Source organism: Mustela putorius, unplaced genomic scaffold (assembly GCF_011764305.1).
Source record: "Mustela putorius furo isolate JIRA1106 unplaced genomic scaffold, ASM1176430v1.1 tig00003863_pilon_pilon_pilon, whole genome shotgun sequence".
Lineage (NCBI taxonomy): Eukaryota > Metazoa > Chordata > Mammalia > Carnivora > Mustelidae > Mustela > Mustela putorius.
In genome coordinates, this window is record NW_025422015.1 from 18431516 (window position 1) to 18452251 (window position 20736).

Below are 20736 nucleotides of genomic sequence, written 5' to 3' on the forward strand. Positions count from 1 at the left end.
AAAGCCAGTGTAAAACTCTTTGTAATTTAGTTGAAGGAAAACTATTGAATCTTGTTCATAAAATTAAATACCTGCCATTTTTAAAATAGATAACTTTTCTAGATATAGCTAGTCATTTTTATACATATTAATTTTTTTATTTTCAGGGTCAAAGGATTATAATTTTACCATTAAAATTCAACATTTTACCACTAAAATTCAAAATCCTATTGCAAGAAGGTTTATTCCTATTAGTGAGACAATCTCATATAACTTCAGCTTATTTTTGAGCTAAAGTCAATATTAAACTTATTTTGTATAAGAACAGAGCTTTATACAGCTCCATTTACTCTGAATGTGTGAATGAATGAAGACAAGTTGATAAGGCATATTGCTCACCTTTCTTCTTCCTAGAGAAATCAAAAGATACTGCAGAAAACAAGATAAGAAAAATCTCTATCTTTTAAGCATTTACTATATACAAACACATGCATTATCTTAGTGAAAACACAACACAGCAGTTCTATGGAAGGTTTTAACCATTATATATATAAACAAAATGAGAGTCAGAAAGTTTAGCTGTTTTATCCAAAATCACACAACTGGTAATTGATGAACACGTCAGGCTCATGTCTGACTCCAAACTATAATATTTAATAATAGTAACAAGAAAAACAAGTATTACTGAGAATCACCTGCTAGCTACTTCACACATCCCCACATTACCTCAAACCTCACAACAGCAGCAGGAAGTAGATTCATTTTAAGTCCCAACTTTGCAAATGAGGGGCTTGGGTATAGAGAAGTTCAATAGCTTGTGTGAGTCTGCATTGTTGATTAGAGGTCACATAAAGATCTGAATCAGACTGGTGGGAATCTAGTGACACTTGCTTAATCATAATACTTGGTTAGAGACATGTATTTTAAGGATGATCTTAAATTATCCACCCACCCCAATATACTCGTACTGTTATAATTCATATGTATGAATTAAAATGTGCATTTTATACAGTCAATATATTTTTGAAAAATTAAAATATGTATGCATTAAAAATAAAAGATACTAAAACTGTCTTTAACATTTAACCAAATATTTACCATTTTTGGTGCTCTTCATTGCATTCTGCTGATGTAGGGTTCTACCTGGTATCATTTTTCTTCAGCCTCAAAACACTCTCTCAGCATTTTAGGTAGCACAAATTTATGAAAAACTAATACCTTCAGCTTTTATCAATTGGAAAATGTTTCTAGTTTTGTTTTATTTTGGTCCTTCAACTTTTGGGATATTTTTGTTGGACATTGAATTCTAGATTGATATTTTTTCTACATTGATTTGATTTTAAAGATATTATTTCAACATTTTCTGGCCTGGAAATTTGGCCATCTTTCATTGCTCTCCTTTATAATGTGTCTTTTCCTTCCAGTTATTTTTTAATTTTTTTTTAATTTTTAATCTTCTGCTGTATAAATGCAATGTACCTAGAAAGGTATGATGTTCCTTTACATTTGTCCTGTTTGGGGTCTGCATGGGAAATAGGCAGAATTCTTCCAGGGAATGCGCTGCCAAACCCAAACATTTTTTTTTTTTTCCTCTTCTTTTAGTATTTTATTTATTTTTTATTTTTTATTTTTATTTTTTTAATTTTTTATTTCTTTTCAGCGTAACAGTATTCATTGTTTTTGCACCACACCCAGTGCTCCATGCAATCCGTGCCCTCTCCAATACCCACCACCTGGTTCCCTCAACCTCCCCCCCCCACCCCTTCAAAACAAACCCAAACATCTTACATAGAAGGTAGAAGAGTTTCTGATCCAGGCACTACAAATCCATGTTTATATTACTGGAGGGTAAAAGACTTATTTGGCTCCAAAGGTCTGTGAGAGCCCCAGGCCATCAATGTCTCAAATCATGGTGAGTAGTAACTTTTGGAAAGCAAGTCACCATTTTGGAAAATATAAAACTAACCTTTAAAAATGTGCTGATCTCATATTACCATCAGAAGAATGTGAGGTCAGACAGGTAATTTAAATAAATAATTTGCATATCTGACATTCTTTGGGGGATTTTGTTTGTTTTGGTTGTCACATGTTTATCCCTTAGAACCTGTGAGAACAAAGTATTACACCTCCCATGACCAGAATAGGTTGTTCTGGTCAAAATATCCCAACAACTGGTACAGTCATGTCCAGGCAATGAGCAGGGAGTTAGCCATCAGCCTTGGACATTAGTAGTGGTGTCTCAGCCTGGATCTGTAGGGTATGGAAAAAAAGAGGAGATTAAGTAGGGATAGAAAAGACCTTTAAATGCATGCTATTTTCAACCTTTGATTTTAGATTCCTCTATGATAAATATCTACCCTACTTTTCAAAAACAGTGGGAGAATAAAATCTTATAGTCCACATCAGGACATTAATTTTTAATCTTCATACATTAAATAATTATTGATCACACCTTGACAACTTTTCTTTTGAGATTACTAGCCAGCCAATCTAAAGGATTTCAAGCTGGAATAACAATACTCTTTAATTTTGCCAGAACTACTAATTAATTTTTTTAAAAATTCTTGACACAGATCCAGTCTGGAAGGACTAAAGCCAAAGTGAACATCCTGTAAACTCTGGGTGAACAGTTCATTTACATCTGGATGCTCTGATTGAATCTAAATAGTGTGTTCTAGTCTCCCAGGAGAAAGATCTAAGTTCATGTCTATGCTGGTTTGTATCCAAACTGAAAAGAGAATAAATATTAATTTTGGCATACACATGTATTAAAACTATATATTGAAGGTATTTTTCTTCATAGGAAATTCTAATTTCAAAATGCCATCTTCTAAATAACAGTAAGAAAAATAAAACTATAAAATGATCTTTGTATTTTTCTTGTACATTTTAAAACTGTGTCTTGTAATAAGTAATGGGCACCAAAATACTCAACAGCTGCAAAGCTAATCTCAAATCAATATTTATGTTTGCTCTTACAAATAAATGGGATGACTTTTCATGCTAATAAATTCAAGCCACAGTTAATTATTTTTATAACTTGAGATTGTGTGTTGTTACTTTGCTGTGTATTGAAGCTGTATTTTATCACATAAAACTTGCAACACATGAGAGATAGTGGAATAGACATTTTTTTTAGTTTCAAATCTTAAAAGAAATTTGTTTACTGTAAAAAGTCAAATTAATTTTAAAAAACTAAAAAACAAAGTCGGTTTCTTTTATGTAATGGTTATGGTTGTCCTATTCCTGAAGTTGAGAGCTATAACATGCAAGAAGCGAAGTAGTGAATTTAAGCATTCATTCATTTAACTTATTGATCCTACCAATTGTTTTTGTATGTATTAATGCTGGAGATAAGGGAGTAAACACAACAAATACATCCTCTGCCTTCCAGGAGCATTCAGAGTCTCTTTGGGGATCGATAATAACCAAAAAATTGTGCAATTAATTGTGTAATTAGAATTGTGGTAAGTAGGGGCACCTGGGTTGCTCAGTTGGTTGAGTGCGTGACTCTTGATTTTGACTCAGGTCATGATCTCAGGGTTGTGAGATCAAGCCTTCAGTCAGTCTTTGCACTCAGGGAGGAATCTGCTCAAGATTCTCTTTCCTTCTCCCTCTGTGCCTCCCCACCCTGCTCTCTCTCTCTCTCTCAAATAAATAAATACATCTTAAAAAAAATAATTGTGGTAATTGAAATTAGGCAGAAGCTTCATATTACTAAGAAGCTTCCAGCTTCTCTGGGCTAAGGTCATTACAACTCAGATATAAAGAATGGGTAGGAATGGGAGGTATATGGGCAAATGCAAGTTGGCATAAGCCACAGTGTAAAGATTAGAAGGAGGTTCAGAAAAGGGGATTCACGGGTCTGCATGAATGCAATGCAGTGAGGAAAAAGGAGATGTCAGGGGTGAGGCTTGTGATGTTATCAGGTGAGATCACACACATCATTGTATGCCTTATAGGGATTCTGATTTTTATTTTAAGAGCCCTACACAAGTAACTATTAAAGAACCTCAAGGAGGAAGAGGCATGATAAGATTTTGTATTTTAAAAATCATCCAACTGGGGCTCAGTCAGTTAAGCTTCTGCTTTTGGCTTAGATCATGATCTCAGGATCCTGGGATACAGTCAGCCATCAGGTTCCCTGCTCAGCGGGGAGTCTGCTTCTCCAACTTTCCCTGTCCCTCTGACCCTCCTATCCATTTGTGCGCGCTCTCTCTCTGTCTCAAATAAATAAATAAAATCTTTTTAAAAAATCATCCAATTTCCAAAGTAATAGAGAATATATTGGACTTGTTAATAGTACGTAAGGGATATCACTTAAGAGTCTCTTCTAGAAATTTAGCCCAAATAAGGGAAGTAGTTTGACTATGCATGATGAGGTTAGAGAATAAAAGCAACTTCTAATTTAGTGATATTTAGGAAGTAGAATCAACAGGAATTGGAGGTTTAAATATGGGGTTAAGGAGAGTGAGTAAAGAACAATGTCCAGGTTGCTGATGTGTGCAATTAGTGGATATTGATCTATTTATTTTTTTTTTAATTTTTATAAACATATATTTTATCCCCAGGGGTACAGGTCTGTGAATCACCAGGTTTACACACTTCACAGCACTCACCAAATCACATACCCTCCCCAATGTCCATAATCCCACCCCCTTCTCCCAAACCCCCTCCCCCCGGCAACCCTCAGTTTGTTTTGTGAGATTAAGAGTCACTTATGGTTTGTCTCCCTCCCAATCCCATCTTGTTTCATTTATTCTTCTTCTACCCACTTAAGCCTCCATGTTGCATCACCACTTCCTCATATCAGGGAGATCATATGATAGTTGTCTTTCTCTGCTTGACTTATTTCGCTAAGCATGATACGCTCTAGTTCCATCCATGTTGTTGCAAATGGCAAGATTTCATTTCTTTTGATGGCTGCATAGTATTCCATTGTGTATATATACCACATCTTCTTGATCCATTCATCTGTTGATGGACATCTAGGTTCTTTCCATAGTTTGGCTATTGTGGACATTGCTGCTATAAACATTCGGGTGCATGTGTCCCTTTGGATCACTACATTTGTATCTTTAGGGTAAATACCCAATAGTGCAATTGCTGGGTCATAGGGCAGTTCTATTTTCAACATTTTGAGGAACCTCCATGCTGTTTTCCAGAGTGGCTGCACCAGCTTGCATTCCCACCAACAGTGTAGGAGGGTTCCCCTTTCTCCGCATCCTCGCCAGCATCTGTCATTTCCTGACTTGTTGATTTTAGCCATTCTGACTGGTGTGAGGTGATATCTCATTGTGGTTTTGATTTGTATTTCCCTGATGCCAAGTGATATGGAGCACTTTTTCATGTGTCTGTTCGCCATCTGGATGTCTTCTTTGCAGAAATGTCTGTTCATGTCTTCTGCCCATTTCTTGATTATTTGTTCTTTGGGTATTGAGTTTGCTAAGTTCTTTATAGATTCTGGACACTAGTCCTTTATCTGATATGTCGTTTGCAAATATCTTCTCCCATTCTGTCAGTTGTCTTTTGATTTTGTTAACTGTTTCCTTTGCTGTGCAAAAGCTTTTGATCTTGATGAAATCCCAGTAGTTCATTTTTTCCCTTGCTTCCCTTGCCTTTTGCGTTGTTCCTAGGAAGATGTTGCTGCGGCAGAGGTAGAAGAGGTTGCTGCCCGTGTTCTCCTCAAGGATTTTGATGGATTCCTTTCGTACATTGAGGTCCTTCATCCATTTTGAGTCTATTTTTGTGTGTGGTGTAAGGAAATGGTCCAATTTCATTTTTCTGCATGTGGCTGTCCAATTTTCCCAGCACCATTTATTGAAAAGGCTGTCTTTTTTCCATTGGACATTCTTTCCTGCTTTGTCGAAGATTAGTTGACCATAGATTTGAGGGTCTATTTCTGGGCTCTCTATTCTGTTCCATTGATCTATGTGTCTGTTTTTGTGCCAGTACCATGCTGTCTTGATGATGACAGCTTTTAATAGAGCTTGAAGTCCGGAATTGTGATGCCACCAACGTTGGCTTTCTTTTTCAATATCCCTTTGGCTATTCGAGGTCTTTTCTGGTTTCATATAAATTTTAGAATTATTTGTTCCATTTCTTTGAAAAAGATGGATGGTACTTTGATAGGAATTGCATTAAATGTGTAGGTTGCTTTAGGTAGCATAGACATTTTCACAATATTTATTCTTCCAATCCAGGAGCATGGAACATTTTTCCATTTCTTTGTGTCTTCCTCAATTTCTTTCATGAGTACTTTATAGTTTTCTGAGTATAGATTCTGTGTCTCTTTGGTTAGGTTTATTCCTAGGTATCTTATGGTTTTGGATGCAATTGTAAATGGGATTGACTCCTTAATATCTCTTTCTTCTGTCTTGCTGTTGGTGTAGAGAAATGCAACTGATTTCTGTGCATTGATTTTATATCCTGACACTTTACTGAATTCCTGTATAAGTTCTAGCAGTTTTGGAGTGGAGTCTTTTGGGTTTTCCACATATAGTATCATATCATCTGCGAAGAGTGATAATTTGACTTCTTTGCCGATTTGGATGCCTTTAATTTCCTTTTGTTGTCTGATTGCTGAGGCTAGGACCTCTAGTACGATGTTGAATAGCAGTGGTGATAATGGACATCCCTGCCGTGTTCCTGACCTTAGCGGAAAAGCTTTCAGTTTTTCTCCATTGAGAATGATATTTGCGGTGGGTTTTTCATAGATGGCTTTGATGATATTGAGGTATGTGCCCTCTATCCCTACACTTTGAAGAGTTTTGATCAGGAAGGGATGTTGTACTTTGTCAAATGCTTTATCAGCATCTATTGAGAGTATCATATGGTTCTTGTTCTTTCTTTTATTGATGTGTTGTATCACATTGACTGATTTGCGGATGTTGAACCAACCTTGCAGCCCTGGAATAAATCCCACTTGGTCGTGGTGAATAATCTTTTTAATGTACTGTTGAATCCTATTGGCTAGTATTTTGTTGAGTATTTTCGCATCTGTGTTCATCAAGGATATCGGTCTATAGCTCTCTTTTTTGGTGGGATCCTTGTCTGGTTTTGGGATCAAGGTGATGCTGGCCTCATAAAATGAGTTTGGAAGTTTTCCTTCCATTTCTATTTTTTGGAACAGTTTCAGGAGAATAGGAATTAGTTCTTCTTTAAATGTTTGGTAGAATTCCCCCGGGAAGCCGTCTGGCCCTGGGCTTTTGTTTGTTTGGAGATTTTTAATGACTGTTTCTATCTCCTTACTGGTTATGGGTCTGTTCAGGCTTTCTATTTCTTCCTGGTTCAGTTGCGGTAGTTTATATGTTTCTAGGAATGCATCCATTTCTTCCAGATTGTCAAATTTATTGCCGTAGAGTTGCTCATAGTATGTTCTTATAATAGTTTGTATTTCTTTGGTGTTAGTTGTGATCTCTCCTCTTTCATTCATGATTTTATTTATTTTGGGTCCTTTCTCTTTTCTTTTTGATAAGTCGGGCCAGGGGTTTATCAATTTTATTAATTCTTTCAAAGAACCAGCTCCTAGTTTCGTTGATTTGTTCTATTGTTTTTTTGGTTTCTATTTCATTGATTTCTGCTCTGATCTTTATGATTTCTCTTCTCCTGCTGGGCTTAGGGTTTCTTTCTTGTTCTTTCTCCAGCTCCTTTAGGTGTAGGGTTAGGTTGTGTACCTGAGACCTTTCTTATTTCTTGAGAAAGGCTTGTACCGCTATATATTTTCCTCTCAGGACTGCCTTTGTTGTGTCCCACAGATTTTGAACCGTTTGTATTTTCATTATCATTTGTTTCCATGATTTTTTTCAATTCTTCTTTAATTTCCCGGTTGACCCATTCATTCTTTAGAAGGATACTGTTTAGTCTCCATGTATTTGGGTTCTTTCCAAACTTCCTTTTGTGGTTGAGTTCTAGCTTTAGAGCATTGTGGTCTGAAAATATGCAGGGAATGATCCCAATCTTTTGATACCGGTTGAGTCCTGATTTAGGACCGAGGATGTGATCTATTCTGGAGAATGTTCCATGTGCACTAGAGAAGAATGTGTATTCTGTTGCTTTGGGATGAAATGTTCTGAATATATCTGTGATGTCCATCTGGTCCAGTGTGTCATTTAAGGCCTTTATTTCCTTGCTGATCTTTTGCTTGGATGACCTGTCCATTTCAGTGAGGGGAGTGTTAAAGTCCCCTACTATCATTGTATTATTGTTGATGTGTTTCTTTGATTTTGTTATTAATTGGTTTATATAGTTGGCTGCTCCCACATTGGGGGCATAGATATTTAAAATTGTTAAATCTTCTTGTTGGACAGACCCTTTGAGTATGATATAGTGTCCTTCCTCATCTCTTATTATAGTCTTTGGCTTAAAATCTAATTGATCTGATATAAGGATTGCCACTCCTGCTTTCTTCTGATGTCCATTAGCATGGTAAATTCTTTTCTACCCCCTCACTTTAAATCTGGAGGTGTCTTCGGGCTTAAAATGTGTTTCTTGGAGGCAACATATAGATGGGTTTTGTTTTTTTATCCATTCTGATACCCTGTGTCTTTTGACAGGGGCATTTAGCCCATTCACATTCAGGGTAACTATTGAGAGATATGAATTTAGTGCCATTGTATTGCCTGTAAGGTGACTGTTACTGTATATGGTCTCTGTTCCTTTCTGATCTACCACTTGTAGGCTCTCTCTTTGCTTAGAGGACCCCTTTCAATATTTCCTGTAGAGCTGGTTTGGTATTTGCAAATTCTTTCAGTTGTTGTTTGTCCTGGAAGCTTTTAATCTCTCCTTCTATTTTCAATGATAGCCTAGCTGGATACAGTATTCTTGGCTGCATGTTTTTCTCGTTTAGTGCTCTGAAAATATCATGCCAGCTCTTTCTGGCCTGCCAGGTCTCTGTGGATAAGTCAGCTGCCAATCTAATATTTTTACCATTGTATGTTACAGACTTCTTTTCCCGGGCTGCTTTCAGGATTTTCTCTTTGTCATTGAGACTTGTAAATTTTACTATTAGGTGACGGGGTGTGGTCCTATTCTTATTGATTTTGAGGGGCATTCTCTGAACCTCCTGAATTTTGATGCTCGTTCCCTTTGCCATATTGGGGAAATTCTCCCCAATAATTCTCTCCAGTATACCTTCTGCTCCCCTCTCACTTTCTTCTTCTTCTGGAACCCCAATTATTCTAATGTTGTTTCGTCTTATGGTGTCACTTATCTCTCGAATTCTCCCCTCGTGGTCCAGTAGCTGTTTGTCCCTCTTTTGCTCAGCTTCTTTATTCTCTGTCATTTGGTCTTCTATATCACTAATTCTTTCTTCTGCCTCATTTATCCTAGCAGTTAGAGCCTCCATTTTTGATTGCACCTCATTAATAGCTTTTTTGATTTCACCTTGGTTAGATTTTAGTTCTTTTATTTCTCCAGAAAGGGCTTTTATATCTCTCGAGAGGGTTTCTCTAATATCTTCCATGCCTTTTTCGAGCCCGGCTAGAACCTTGAGAATTGTCATTCTGAACTCTAGATCTGACATATTACCGATGTCTGTATTGATTAGGTCCCTAGCTTTTGGTACTGCCTCTTGTTCTTTTTTTTGTGTTGAATTTTTACGTCTTGTCATTTTGTCCAGATAAGAGTAAATGAAGGGGCAAGTAAAATACTAAAAGGGTGGCCACAACCCCAGGAAAATATGCTTTAACCAAATTAGAAGAGATCCAAAATCGTGAGTGGGGAGAAAGGGGATAAAAAGAGGTTCAAAAAGGAAGAAAGAAAAAAAAAACAAAAAGAAAAGAAAAAGAAAAAAAAAAGAAAAGAAAAGAAAAGAATTTTTTAAAAAATAAAACACCTAAGAAAAATGTAATAAAATATATATATATATTAGATAAACTAGTAAAAAATCGTTAAAAAAGAAAAAGGTAACAGTTAAAAAAAAAAAATTTTACCCGAAGGCGAGAAAAAAAAAAATGAAAAAGAAAAAATTAAATTAACTGCAAGACTAAAAAAAATCACAGGAAAAAAGCCATGAGTTCCGTGCTTGGCTTTCTCCTCCTCTGGAATTCTGCTGCTCTCCTTGGTATTGAAACCGCACTCCTTGGTAGGTGAACTTGGTCTAGGCTGGATTTCTTGTTGATCTTCTGGGGGAGGGGCCTGTTGTAATGATTCTCTAGTGTCTTTGCCCCAGGCGGAATTACACCACCCTTACCCGGGGCCGGGGTGAGTAATCCGCTCGGGTTTGCTTTCAGGAGCTTTTGTTCCCTGAGCGCTTTCCGTAGAGTTCCAGAGGACGGGAATTCAAATGGCGGCCTCCTGGTCTCCGGCCCGGAGGAGCCGAGAGCCCAGGGCCCCACTCCTCAGTGCGCCCTCAGAGAACAGCGCCCAGTTACTCCCGTCTGCCTGACCTCCGGCCGCGCTCCGAGCTCACCGAGCCTGCGACCGGTTCAAGGTAACACGGAGCTGTGAGCTTATTGTCAGCTCTGTCTCTGTAGCCGGCTTTCCCGTTCCAATATCCGCAAGCTCTGCGACACTCAGACACCCCCGATCCTTCTGTGACCCTGCGGGACCTGAGGCCACGCTGACCCCGCGTGGGCTTCGCCCCGGTTTAGCCTCTGGAGCGATGTCCCTCAGCGGAACAGACTTTTAAAAGTCCTGATTTTGTGCGCGGTTGCTCCGCCGCTTGCCGGGAGCCGGCCCCTCCCCCCCGGGGTCTATCTTCCCGTCGCTTTGGATTCCCTTCTCTGCCGGTCCTACCTTTCAGAAAGTGGTTGTTTTTCTGTTTCCAGAATTGCTGTTCTTCTTCTCTTCGATCTGCCGATGGATTTTCAGGTGTTTGCAATCTTTAGATAAGCTATCTAGCTGATCTCCGGCTAGCTGAAGCAGTCTCAGCTTGCTACTTCTCCGCCATCTTGACCTGATCTATTTATTGAAATAGGCAATCCTGGAAGTGGCTCACAATCTTATTTTTTGAATTGAGAGATGGGGGAAAGAGAAAGGATGCGTCAGGAATCTGAGTTTTGGCATATTGAGTTTGATATACTTATGAAATGTTCAAGTGGAAACAGTGAGTAAGCAGCTTTATATGCCCAGAACTAAAAGGAGGCATGTATTTGAAAGAAGATAAGTGAAGTGATGAGAGTAGGTGAGAGTGTCTCAGCAGGCTTTCTCAATAGAAATCCTACAGAATCCTAGGGTCTGTGAAATATTACCAGGGCTCTTAGGTCAAAGAATGATTGAAAGAATATTAAACATTCATGTGCTGCATGATGTGATGGGCTGTGACTGAACATTCCCATTAGCAATTTTGTTACAGAATTTTCTCCCCACACAGCAGTGAGCAGTGGGACAGTGTTCATAAGAATGAATCCATTCTCATTGAAGCCGGGTTGGGGAAGGCCTTTGATGTCTGAAAAGTGCTGTTGTTGTACAAAGTAGGGGAAGGTAGATGAACAATGTCTACCTCTTCCTCTTAAATTGCCCTCCCTACCTCCCTTTATGCACAGCCAACTGACTTGAAGCAAATGAGCTTTACCAAAGCAATAGGAAATCAAAGGGAAATTTTCATTCTAAAGACATTTTATACACACCAACTACAAAATGCACTCAGCCACCTGCTCTTATGCTGCAAAATGTGGATGACATAGGGAAAAGTAAATTGTGTTGTGAGGTATTAGTATTTCTCAAGATTTTCTCACTTTGTTACCGTGCCTTTCTGTTTTATACTTTATTTGCATTTGTGTTTCCCAAATATTTCTGGTGGGCAAGTTTCATGATGTCTGAAGATGGGATGCAAATAAGACGGAAATGAAGGTTCTAGACTTGGGTATATGGACTGTTTTGATAAGGTTAATGATGAGGAATTACAATCTTCTGAGTCAATTCACTGCACCAGCGCAGAAAGTGACCCAAAGGAAGTAAATCTTTGTAACAAAAGCTACTTAAGGAGTTTTACATCCCAGCTGTCCTATGCATTGTGCACAGTCTGTGTCAAACAACTAAAAAGGCAACAATAACTCGAGCAAAGTTAGAAAGACACCCATTCATCACAACCATTTGACAAAAAAAGATGCTAATTATTTTAAAAAACAATTTGAATCTCAAACACATAAACGTTTTAGTTGAAAAAAAAGTCACAGTCAGTGAAAAGGCTCAGAAAGCAAGTTATTTAGGAGTTTTCAGGAACATAATTTATAACCTAGAAAAAAATTGCATAGTTGGTGAGAATTTAATTATAGCAGGCAAAATTATAGTTAGTAAAATGTGAGGGTGAGATTCTGTACAAACACCGAAAACGTTCCACTATCAACCAGCATGATATGTTGACATATTGATGTTAAGTCACATGATGCTAAAGAGGTTTTGTATAATAAATGAAATAAACAGCTTCTCTCCAGCTTGATGAATAAATTTTACCAATAAATGTCATACTGTAGAGTTTGTAAGATTTCTAAATGACAGTGAAATTTAAAAATATTTTCTACTGCAAAATGTTGCTCAAAACAAGTAAAATGCAAGATACATTTGATGTTTATGTTCATATCTGAAAACATAAGTTCTATTTTATAAGAATTGCATCAGTTTCTGTGTTGATGGTAACCCCCAAAAGTTCACATTCACTGACATCACAATATACTGATTTCAGAGAACTACTGGTGTCAAAACTCTTAAACATGAAATGAAAACATATCTGGATGATACTATAAAAATTATTATTAAATAAAGGCCAGTTCACTGAAGATAGACTTAAGACAGTGTAAAAATATGGAAAGGGAGTACCTATGCCTCTACAGACAGAAATCCAGTGACTTAACAGAGGAACAATTCTCAACAGGTTGTTTGAGCTTAAAGAAAATTATAGGAGCATTTTGCAGATATTATTAGGCCAGATTTTGCTGGATACTTTGAAGATGAAGAATTGCTACAGAAATGAGCCCACCTAGCAAACATTTTTCATCCCATTATCCATTTGAATAAGTCTTTGTAAGATCCAGGAACAATTTTTCTCACTTCAAGTAACAAGATTCCTAAATTTAAAAGAAATCATACGTGTGGCAATGAACACTGCGTGTTATATGCAACTACTGAATCACTGAACACTACATCAAAAACTAAGTATATACTATATGCTGGCTAACTGGACATAATTAAAAAAATAAAAAATAAAAGAAATATCTTTAGAAAAAATGTACTACAACAGGAAATTCTGAAGTATTTTAATTGCTACATGTGTTTGAGAGGGAGGGAGCATACAAGTCTCAAGCCATATTGAAAACCATCCAGAGAACCTGAGAATAACACTGAAAAGTATTTTTCCTTTCTTTCTTTTTTTTTTTTAAGATTTTATTTATTTATTTGAGGAGAGAGATCACAAACAGGCAGAGTGGCAGGCAGAGAGAGAGGAGGAAGCAGGCTCCCTGCTGAGCAGAGAGCCCGATGCGGGGCTCGATCCCACGACCCTGGGATCATGACCCGAGCCAAAGGCAGCAGCCCAACCCACCGAGCCACCCAGGCGCCCCAGTATTTTTCCTTTCAATCCAACCATATGACTGTGTGAAAGATCCTGTCTCTAGATTTCCTTTCAGAATGAGAACTTGACTTTGAGAGAAGATGAGCTCAAGTTTGCTTATACACTCAAAATGTCAATTAGTGCTCTGCCCTTAGATAAGTTCTGGATTTCTGTGAAAGCAGAGAATCCTGCCACTTATAGGGAAATAATGAACATTTTCTGCAGTTTCAACTTCTTTTGACTAGGAGTACTTCTTACTTAACCAGCATCAAAAACAAAGACAGTAGTTTCCTGCTTACAGTGGACAATGAAATAACATGTATGCTTATCTCATATATTTGATCCAGAATTATATATTTTTGCAGCAAAAACAAGCACAGATTTCATGTTACATATGTACATTTCATTCTTTTTATTCAAACAATTTTTTATCCAAATATAAGCCTACGAAAGAGATGGAAGGACCAACACAATTGTATAATAATATTGCAACTGCTAGGCCTATATTTAAGCCTAATCATGTCACTCAGTAAGAAACTATTTTTTCCAAGTCTTAGGTAAAAAACTTTGACTTTTACACATCCTAAATTATATTTTTATTTACATTGCTTTGGCTTATGATTTTTAGGAGGTTTACTATTAAGCACTAACAATAAGTCTTTGTGTTGTAGGTAACAATTAAAATCAAATTACTTTTAACTATAGAGAACAAACTGAGGGTTGATGGAAGGAGGTGGGTGCAGGATGGGCTAAATGGGTGATGGGTATTAGGGAGAGCACTTGTGATGAGCACTAGGTTTTGTTATGTAAGGGATGAATCACTAAACTCTGCTCCTGAAACCAATATTACACAGTATGTTAACTAACTAGAATATAAATAAAAGCTTGAAAAACAAAATAAAAATCAAGTTATCAACTTGATTTAAATTAAATTGATCAAGTCTACCTTTAAAACAGTAAACCTTGGGGCACCTGGGTGGCTCAGTGGGTGAAAGCCTCTGCCTTTGTCTCAGGTCATGATCTCAGGGTCCTGGGACGAGCCCCACATCGGGCTCTCTGCTCAGCAGGGAACCTGCTTCCCCCTGCCCCTGCCTACTTGGGATCTCTGTCTGTCAAATAAATAAATAAAATCTTTTTAAAAAAGTAAACCTCAAAAATAAATTAATTAATAAATTTAAAAAGGAAAACTCATTTTGTCTGAAACCAGTTATTTTATAGAATTTATTCTGTTTGCCCTATGAGTTTTAAAAATTTATGAAAACAAAATAAAATAAATAGAATTTTTAAAGGCAAGCCAAGGTTACTTACCCTTTCTCTTTTCAATAAAGGTAAAATAAAAGGTCATTTTTAGTCATAAATAGGGGAAGAAACCCTTGCCATATACTATATATCATACATCACATCTCATTAGCATCTTGTTTAGTTGTGATAAATCTTTCAGGTCTTCATGAATGAGGTGTGAAAAAATCAAGTAGAAAATTTTTTAAAAAGTGGAAAAAGAAAAAAACTAAAGTTTTTATTTCAAGTTGATATTTTTAGTGCGAAGCAAAACCACACAAAATGAGAAGGCTGATAAGTTGGCCAAAATAAATATATCCATATAAAACTGTCATTCTCTCCTCAAAAGAGCATTAACAGTATTATAAGTTTATTATATCTACAACTTACTGATCATGCTAACATACCGGAAGCTGTAGATACAATAATTTTTACTTAAGGATTCCCTGAGAGTGGCAAACTATTGAATAGGTTTCGTCTTGTGAAAAGAGAAGAGTCTTTCGATTGAAGCTTAAGGGAGTTCAGTGTTTACAGTTAGATGCATAAGGATTTTCTGGTAAAAGAATGAAAAGAAGAAACTAGAGAGTTAGCCAAGCATCTAAAAGGACCTAGTGTTATGGAAACCAGGGCAGCAAAGATTCCCACTAGGATGGAATAATCAGCTGTATTATTCTTTGATATGAGGTCAAGTGATAAGAAATTATAATAATGTGTGCTGGACTTATCATCAATCAGAGAAGTGACTGATGACCTTAGTCTACCCCTTTAGAGGCAGGTTAATTAGTAAATGTGAGCTAAGGAAATGGAACCATTGAGTAAAGACAACTGTTTCCCTTCTATGCTATCTTCTGTGTGCAAGTAAACAAAAGAAGAGTTAACATGGTAACTGGAGGGAATGAAGAAATTTTTTAAATGAAAAAACTTGTATATGTTTAAATGCTGGTAAGAAGGATCCATTAGACAGAAGGTGAAGAGGCAGAAAGATAATAAAAAGAGGGCAGGAAGGGAATGGGATTCTGAGTGTGATGGGAGGAGGAATGGCCCTATGGCAAGAAAGGTCATCCCCCTCTCCTACAGTGGCAGAAGGAGGAAACAATGGATACAGACAGGTAAGCTTATAATGAGGGAAGAGGGCTGGATTTAGCCCACTCGAACCACATCTATTTAACTTCTAATTTTGTGTTCTCTCCATTATACAACAATGCCTAAGTGCAAATTAAAACAAAACTTTCAAGTTTAGGAAAACAGCATTTTACAATATCCATATCTCTCTCCTTGCTTTCCCTCTCCCACTACCCTACCCTACCTCCCCTCATCTACAAGGGACCAAGAGCAATGAACTCTTTTAAGGTCGTTAAATAGGGTCAACAACTCAAAGCCCTTTGTGGACTTTTATAGTGATGAATATATCTGCCAGGAATCATAACCAGGAATCAGACTTTGAATAAAAACAGAATCCATATGCCCCTGCTCTTACCAGACATTAAATCAAAAGATTAAAAAAAAAAAAAAGCTCTGAATTCAAGTACATACATGTCTTTCCCTGTTCTAGCACCATTCTAATTTCCTGTTCCACATCAGTGTATGTTATGATTGCTTTAGAATTTAGGAGGTTTTTGGTAAGAGAAATTATCTGTGCTTTTGAAGGAGGGTAAGTAGGGATACAGAAGTTAAAGATTAATTACTTCCTCCAAGCAGGAACAAAACCCAGGCGACTATTCAACTCCTCAGTTTACTTTTGATTCTAAATGGTCATTTCAAATCACAACAAAGTAGACAAATAAGTAATTCCTTATTTTACAGCATAGGGTTTAAAAAATCATGTGTTACTCTGGGATACTTAGTAACACAACAGATTCCTCTAAATGATAGTGCATATCAGAGATACAGTTTCATGATACAGAAATATTCTTGACCTATAGAATTTTAACTTTCCACAGCCACAGAGTTTCTAATTAGGTATAAATACAACCTGTAAAGGCATTCATTTGTTTATACATCTAAAAATTTATATTCAGTTGAAAGTTCTTTAAAGAAGAACTTGTTTCTAAATAAGCTGAACCATATCAATTCTTTTTTTACTTTTCAAGCTAAAAAGGATGGAATATCAATACTTGCATAGCACTCAACCTAATGTTACAAGCACTTGACACATAATAGGCACTTGATAAGTTCTTCTTAAATTAATGTATGAGCCTGAGAATTCAAGCATGTGTTCTACTTTACCTGGGAAGCACATTAAAGAAAAGAAAGTCAGCAAGTTGACTTCAAATATTCAACAAAACAATGTATGATTGCAAATTAACTACTATACCAACACAAAAAATTAAAATAATCAAAAGAGTTCTTGAAAGTTTGGTACTGTCAACAAAAATCCTCTGGGGACAGTCCAGAATAATCACTTGGTTGGCATTCTAGAAATGCCAGTGTTGTAGAGATCAATGAAACATTAGCCAGAGAGAAATCCCTGCTTTAGGATTTACCTTCAGTTACTGAAAATAAATCTCCCCCCAACTTCATTTTCAGACAGAATGAAAATAAAACACCAGGAAAAACTCACAAACCCTAAAATAAACAAAATTTAACTTTACACAGGGAAATACTGAATTTAAATTAGAATGTCATTTTATACTTTCTGGCAATTTTTAAGTTAGACATACTTTACAGAAGTTGCAATTTCCAAGTAGTTTTGGAATCTTGACTTTAGGACTAACTCCCAATCTAAATTGGAGCGTACCACCCCTCCTACAACCCACAGCCCACTCACAAATCATAGTATTTGTTTAGCAGATGATAGCTCTAATTCAGGATGCAGAAAATCTTTTTATCCTTCTGTGTTGCAAATATAAAATGCATTATGTGATAAAAGCTGATTGTATCAGTCATGTATTTTGATAAAGCCATCATGGATTACTAATTTTTAACAAAAATTGTTTTAAAAAATGTGTGCCCATTTTTGCAAGCAAGACTGTGTTGAGAGGCCTCAGTAATTCCTCCAGTTAGCCACTTTGGGATCTGGGCTCCCATAAAGTATTCCAGGCACTACACTAAATATTGCACAAGCCACATAACAGGCAATCCTCACAAAAATCTTCTGTGATGGATGCTATTATTTACCCCATACAACTCATGAGGAAATTAAGCTCAGGAATATTAAGTAACTCTGCCAAGGTGACATGACTGTTGGTGATAGAAATATAATTCATATCAACGCTGATCCCAGCTTTGCCTTTCATCTTTATGTTATATGGTGCCTTGGAAATAAAATCTCCTTCCTTTCTCAAAAACCCTATGTTGTCCTAACCTCACCAGATTAGGACAGGTGGCACTAACACCAGGACAGGTGGCAGGCCATCTCAGGGAGGCCATACAAATCATGGTCCTCTTCTTTCCCCCTGTGAGAGACATGTTTAAATAACATAAATATGTATTTTTCCTTACAGGCTCACTCTCCTTCTTGAAATTCGGGCGTCTGTACTATGTTTAAGAATCTCAAAGATTTACCTAAATTCCTGAGCCCCTTTCACAAATCTTTCTGCGCAGAGGATTGCAGTTCTCTTCAATTAGAACAACTGCACCCTTCTCTCCATTAAAGACATGACTTCACGTCTTTTCTCCTCAATCCTCCTCAAGACTGTCCCTCTCAGTGAAGTGATTCCTGAATGGCCTCACCTCAACTCCAGGGCAAAAAAAAAAAGTTTGTTTATCGCTACTGAGGGTACCGCCAAGCTCTGAGGCTACCAAGGCTGAGTCTATCTGTTTCTCTCCCCTGAATGAGTTGGCATTTGTCTTCTCTACCTTATTAAATTGAAGTCCCTGAAAGTAAATCTTCTGCAGTAAGTGTGTTCTCCGTAGTTATTGAGTCCAGACTGAAATTTGAGAAGTGATTGTATCATTCTGCTGAAAAGCAAAACTCTGTTGACAGGGTCACCAAACTCTTTCCTGCTTTAGATGTTTGCTTTTACTGGCTGCCCCACAGCCTTGTGCCACCTCCAAAACCAGGAAGCACATGGTGTTTCCTGTCCCTTGTGCTACCTCGCAGGAAATGCCGGGCTTTGGGTCATCCTGGATGCACTGGCTAGAAATGCCAACACAAGAGACAGAAAAGGAGCTGACACCAAATCCAGACAGTGAAGGGACTTTGCACTGGCCCCGTGTCTGACTTTCTCACTTTTCCCCCACAACCCCTTCATTTTATTCATCCTGTTTCTCCTAGAAGTCGTGTCTACAAATTAATAGTGACTTGTACACACAAATATAAATTTTACTAGTCTATTTAGATGTGAAGATTAATATTAAATGTTAAATACTTCCACTTAAAACATTCATTTTGTCTTAAAATTCTTCAACTTTAAATCATTACTATTCTCCTAAAATAATGAATTATTTTTCAACAGGAAGATCATTTCTATTTTTCCATTAGAAAAGAACACAAAAAATTCCAACTCACTTTAATTCTATATCCTCCAAAGGAAAGCAGCCACACACACAAGAAAAAAAAAAAAAAAAGAAAGAAATTAATTTGGAGCCATGAAGGAAGGAGTAAAATAGCTAACATTTAAATAAAATAGCTAATATTTATTCATGTTTATTATTATGTTGTTCAGACCCTCCAGGAAGCACATGCCAAGGCAGGATTAGATGGAAAAGAGGTCTATTGAGGGAAGTAAATGTGAAAGATAAGGGGGCAGAGGAGCTGGTGAGAATAAACTTCAAGACTGGGTTGCAGTTTCTACTTCTCTTATTTGGAATTGAATAGAATTATCTGAATTTTGATAACTTTTTAAATTTTATTCTGATTAATCTTTTATTTCTAATTAATCAAAAATAGTTGTTCACCATAAAAATTAGTCATATCTGACATTAATCAATGAGTTTGTTTTTATATTAATTTCAAAACACACATTTGCACTCAGAAAATCAGAACGAAAGCAACTTGAGTGCCCGGACCCCCCAAGTCATGAGATCCAGCTTTCTACCCAGAGATGGGTGTTCAACTCTTCCCTGAACATTACCTTTGTCAGGGATGTAATGCAATGCTTCATTTTATTCATTTTTTATTTTAGTCTCATGCAAAGTGCTATTGAGCTTGTTCCTCCTCCCCATCATCCACTTAAGTGATTATTTTCGTAAGTCAAATACAACATTTTGTATTTATCCTTTTTGCACATGATATTTATGGCTTTGTGGAAATCTCACCATCGGACCTTTCTTAAGATTAAGTAAAGTAGGGGCTCCTGGGTGGCTCAGTGGGGATTAAAGATTAAGTAAACTGGAGAGTGATCCAGTGAAATGCCCTGAATCATTGTATTAAAATGGTCTTCTGCAATTTAGTCCTACTCAGCTCTCAAGGGCAGTCCTTGTATATCAAGGTCTGCCTGGGCCAGTTCTTTTGCCTTCACCATTTCTTGATTTTACAGCAAAACACCTGATCTATTTGATAACACTTCTTAAACACCAACCATCCTTTCCTCATTGAAAGCATGTGCACCACTTTTAAGGACTGCTTCTATTAACCTCTGAATCCTTAAGTATTATCTATATAGCTGGGATCTCAGCCTACATTCTGACAGCCCTTCTTAACAATGACTAGCCATTTTCCTTGTTCATTCTACCTTCCCAGAGGGCTGAGCCTCAACACCTCCAAGCAGAGCTCAGAAGTTGGCACCATCATTTCATCTGTTTATGTGTACCTCATGCAGTACCTTGTTTTGACTATTTAAACCTACTATTAAAGCCTGCCAATTTCTACTACTTAATAAGAAAGTATATGTTAAATCAAAGAAAACCAGTGTTCTGAAGATAAGTGTAGAATACATATTAAATGTACAAATATAGATCTTTTACATTCAATTACAAGTACTGATTTGCAAAGTATTTAATAGTACTCTTGCTATAGCTCCTTGCTCTAAGATACTGACTGGAACCACCCTATAATTACATGGCTTACAGAGCTTGTATATTAAGCCATCACCACTCAGTAATTTCAC